Raw genomic sequence first — 5,000 nt, 5'->3', positions numbered from 1 at the left:
GAACCTGACAGCTCATACCGACTTTGGGGCTTCCAAGCCGGGTAGCTCAACCGGATTTGATCCGGCGGTTCTAGCGACTGCCACGGCTTCGAGGGGGGACTGTTGTCTAAGTTCAGGCCGAATTTGGTGAATTTCCCGAGTCGGGAAGTGGTCCAAACGGGGATGGGAGTGAACCTGACAGCTCTTACCGACATTGAGGCTTCGGGGCCGGGTAGCTCAGTCGGATTTGACCCGGCGATTCTGCCGACTTCCACGCCTTCGAGCGGGGACTCTCCTCTAAGTTCAGGCCGAATTTGGTGAATTTCCTAAGTCGGGAAGTGGTCCAAACGGGGATGGGAGTGAACCTAACTGCTCATACCAACTTTGAGGCTTTGGGGCCGGGTAGCACAGTCGGATTTGACCCGGCGGTTCTGCCGAATGCCTGGCCTTCGAGGGGGGCCTGCCCTCTGAGTTCAGGCCGAATTTGGTGATTTTCCTAAGTCGGGAAGTGGTCCAAACGGGGATGGGAGTGAACCTGACAGCTCATACCGACTTTGGGGCTTCCAAGCCGGGTAGCTCAACCGGATTTGATCCGGCGGTTCTAGCGACTGCCACGGCTTCGAGGGGGGACTGTTGTCTAAGTTCAGGCCGAATTTGGTGAATTTCCCGAGTCGGGAAGTGGTCCAAACGGGGATGGGAGTGAACCTGACAGCTCTTACCGACATTGAGGCTTCGGGGCCGGGTAGCTCAGTCGGATTTGACCCGGCGATTCTGCCGACTTCCACGCCTTCGAGCGGGGACTCTCCTCTAAGTTCAGGCCGAATTTGGTGAATTTCCTAAGTCGGGAAGTGGTCCAAACGGGGATGGGAGTGAACCTGACAGCTCTTACCGACTTTGGGGCTTCCAAGCCGGGTAGCTCAACCGGATTTGATCCGGCGGTTCTAGCGACTGTCACGCCTTCGAGGGGGGACTGTTGTATAAGTTCAGGCCGAATTTGGTGAATTTCCCGAGTCGGGAAGTGGTCCAAACGGGGATGGGAGTGAACCTGACAGCTCTTACCGACTTTGGGGCTTCCAAGCCGGGTAGCTCAACCGGATTTGATCCGGCGGTTCTGCCGACTGTCACGCCTTCGAGGGGGGACTGTTGTATAAGTTCAGGCCGAATTTGGTGAATTTCCCGAGTCGGGAAGTGGTCCAAACGGGGATGGGAGAGAACCTGACAGCTCTTACCGACTTTGAGGCTTCGGGGCCGGGTAGCTCAGCCGGATTTGATCCGGCGGTTCTGCCGACTGTCACGCCTTCGAGGGGGGACTGTCCTCTGAGTTCAGGCCGAATTTGGTGAATTTCCCGAGTCGGGAAGTGGTCCAAACGGGGATGGGAGTGAACCTGACAGCTCATACCGACTTTGAGGCTTCCAAGCCGGGTAGCTCAGCCGGATTTGACCCGGCGATTCTGCCGACTTCCACGCCTTCGAGGGGGGACTGCCCTCTGAGTTCAGGCCGAATTTGGTGCATTTCCCGAGTCGGGAAGTGGTCTCTGTCACAACGGGGGCAAGTGTCTGAAGAGGTAAAGTGAGTAACCAGCACAGCTTAGGGAAGGGTTCCAAAGTTCTCAACAATGTGAATTCGGTTACCAGGAAAGCTTAGGAAAGTTGCCTGACTGTCCCAAACGAATGAACTGCAAAACTTAGGGAACATGCCCGAAGATGCTTAAAAGTGTGAAATCAGTAAGCAGGAAAGCATAGGAAAGTGCCTGAAAGTGCTAAATGAGTAACATGAAAAACGTAGAAAAATGCCCGAAAATGTTTAAAAGTGTGAACTCAGTAACCAGCAAAACTTAGTAAAACGTTGGAAAAGCAGAAATGAGTAACCAGAAAAACTTAGAAAAATGTTTGAAAATGAGAAATGAGTAACCAAGAAAACTTAGAAAAATGCCCAAAAAGAAGAAATCAGTAACCAGAAAAACTTAGAAAAATGTTTGAAAATGAGAAATGAGTAACCAAGAAAACTTAGAAAAATGCCCAAAAAGAAGAAATCAGTAACCAGAAAAACTTAGAAAAATGTTTGAAAATGAGAAATGAGTAACCAGAAAAACTTAGAAAAATGTTTGAAAATGAGAAATGAGTAACCAAGAAAACTTAGAAAAATGCCCAAAAAGAAGAAATCAGTAACCAGAAAAACTTAGAAAAATGTTTGAAAATGAGAAATGAGTAACCAAGAAAACTTAGAAAAATGCCCAAAAAGAAGAAATCAGTAACCAGAAAAACTTAGAAAAATGTTTGAAAATGAGAAATGAGTAACCAGAACAACTTAGAAAAATGTTTGAAAATGAGAAATGAGTAACCAAGAAAACTTAGAAAAATGCCCAAAAAGAAGAAATCAGTAACCAGAAAAACTTAGAAAAATGTTTGAAAATGAGAAATGAGTAACCAAGAAAACTTAGAAAAATGCCCAAAAAGAAGAAATCAGTAACCAGAAAAACTTAGAAAAATGTTTGAAAATGAGAAATGAGTAACCAGAAAAACTTAGAAAAATGTTTGAAAATGAGAAATGAGTAACCAAGAAAACTTAGAAAAATGCCCAAAAAGAAGAAATCAGTAACCAGAAAAACTTAGAAAAATGTTTGAAAATGAGAAATGAGTAACCAAGAAAACTTAGAAAAATGCCCGAAAAGAAGAAATCAGTAACCAGAAAAACTTAGAAAAATTTTCGGCCAAGTGTGAAAAATATTCTAAGTGTCAGCGGAGGAAAATGCCGAAGCATCGGGAAAGATTCAAAAACTCATGCCGAACATGAGTTCCGAAGTGCCGGAGGAACTGGGCGAATTGAGCCCGGCGGTTGGCCAGATGTCGTTTTGAGTCTGCAGCCCGAAAACTTTAACTTTGTCTGCCGCGGAAGTCTGGACCGGGAAAAATCCAAACGGTTTTGCCGGGTTCGAGTTCCAGAGCGAAGCAGTCGAATTTGAAATTCAGACCCATTCAGTGCCACTTGACATTGTGACACAGTGAGGTTGGCGGGGTACCCGGAGATTTCTGGGAACACGATTTTTAGAACAAAATGGCGGCGCGGGACCACTTTGAAAGGCATCCGAAAAACGGTTCCGCGGGCAGAGCACTTGAATGACAGGCCTGTGTGCATGCCCAAGAGCTCTCGGAAGTCTAATTTTTGACACTTTGTCAAATTTTCGACAGACTTACCCAACTCTTGCTGCCTGTTCTAAGAATCAGTCAGAGGCCTGTGCGGCGGTCTCTTGACACTTTGGAGGGCGGGCAAACCCCACGTTGACTCCGGCCGTCCCTCCAAAAGGCACTTGCTATTGGGGGAAAGGATTGCAAGTAGCCTGGTTCCCGTGGGAGCGGCCAGGAAGGGTGCAGGCTGGCCCTTGCCTGAGCATTCCCAAAACCCTCTTCCGCTGAGAGCAGACCTCGCACGCCGCACTACCGGCTCTGGGAGTGGTTGGCCGCTATTGTACATAGTCCGGTCCTTCCTCTGCCACCCGGCAAGTGCGATGGCTCTGCCGCCCTGCGGTGCTCGTCACCCAGGTTTGGGGAACACGATACTTAGAACATGTTGGCGGCTCGGGACCTGCAGGCGAAAGGGGCCCCGTGGTGCTGAGCACATCGACCTCGGGTCTCAGTGCAAGCCGGAGAGTTCGCGGAAGTCTTAAAAGATTTTGACATCTGCTCAAATCTTTGACAGGCTTGCCTGACTCTTTCCGTCCGTTCTAAGAATCAGTCGGAGGCCGGGGCGGGGACGGTCTCTTGACACACGGAGGGTTGGCTTCCCTCCTCAGGCGTTTGTGTCGAAAATGAAGGCGAGAGATGCAAGCGTCCTGGTTCCCCTGGGTGCTGCCAGCAAGGGTGCAGGCTGACCCTTGCCTGAGCACTCCCAAAAGCCTCTTAAGCTGAGAGCAGGCGCCGCACTACCGGCTCTGGGAGTCGTTGGCCGCTATTGTACATAGTCCGGTCCTTCCTCTGCCACCCGGCAAGTGCGATGGCTCTGCCTCCCTGCGGTGCTCGTCACCCAGGTTTGGGGAACACGATACTTAGAACATGTTGGCGGCTCGGGACCTGCAGGCGAAGGGGGCCCCGTGGTGCTGAGCACATCGACCTCGCGTCTCAGTGCAAGCCGGAGAGTTCGCGGACGTCTTAACAGGCTTGCCTGACTCTTTCCGTCCGTTCTAAGAATCAGTCGGAGGCCGGGGCGGGGACGGTCTCTTGACACACGGAGGGTTGGCTTCCCTCCTCAGGCGTTTGTGTCGAAAATGAAGGCGAGAGATGCAAGCGTCCTGGTTCCCCTAGGTGCTGCCAGCAAGGGTGCAGGCTGACCCTTGCCTGAGCACTCCCAAAAGCCTCTTAGGCTGAGAGCAGGCGCCGCACTACCGGCTCTGGGAGTCGTTGGCCGCTATTGTACATAGTCCGGTCCTTCCTCTGCCACCCGGCAAGTGCGATGGCTCTGCCTCCCTGCGGTGCCCGTCACCCAGGTTTGGAGAACACGATACTTAGAACATGTTGGCGGCTCGGGACCTGCAGGCGAAAGGGGCCCCGTGGTGCTGAGCACATCGACCTCGCGTCTCAGTGCAAGCCGGAGAGTTCGCGGAAGTCTTAACAGGCTTGCCTGACTCTTTCCGTCCGTTCTAAGAATCAGTCGGAGGCCGGGGCGGGGACGGTCTCTTGACACACGGAGGGTTGGCTTCCCTCCTCAGGCGTTTGTGTCGAAAATGAAGGCGAGAGATGCAAGCGTCCTGGTTCCCCTGGGTGCTGCCAGCAAGGGTGCAGGCTGACCCTTGCCTGAGCACTCCCAGAAGCCTCTTAGGCTGAGAGCAGACGCCGCACTACCGGCTCTGGGAGTCGTTGGCCGCTATTGTACATAGTCCGGTCCTTCCTCTGCCACCCGGCAAGTGCGATGGCTCTGCCTCCCTGCGGTGCCCGTCACCCAGGTTTGGAGAACACGATACTAAGAACATGTTGGCGGCTCGGGACCTGCAGGCGAAAGGGGCCCCGTGGTGCTTAGCACATCGACC

The sequence above is a fragment of the Hemiscyllium ocellatum genome, assembly GCF_020745735.1.
Source record: "Hemiscyllium ocellatum isolate sHemOce1 chromosome 15 unlocalized genomic scaffold, sHemOce1.pat.X.cur. SUPER_15_unloc_2, whole genome shotgun sequence".
NCBI lineage: Eukaryota > Metazoa > Chordata > Chondrichthyes > Orectolobiformes > Hemiscylliidae > Hemiscyllium > Hemiscyllium ocellatum.
This window is presented reverse-complemented; position numbering follows the sequence as displayed.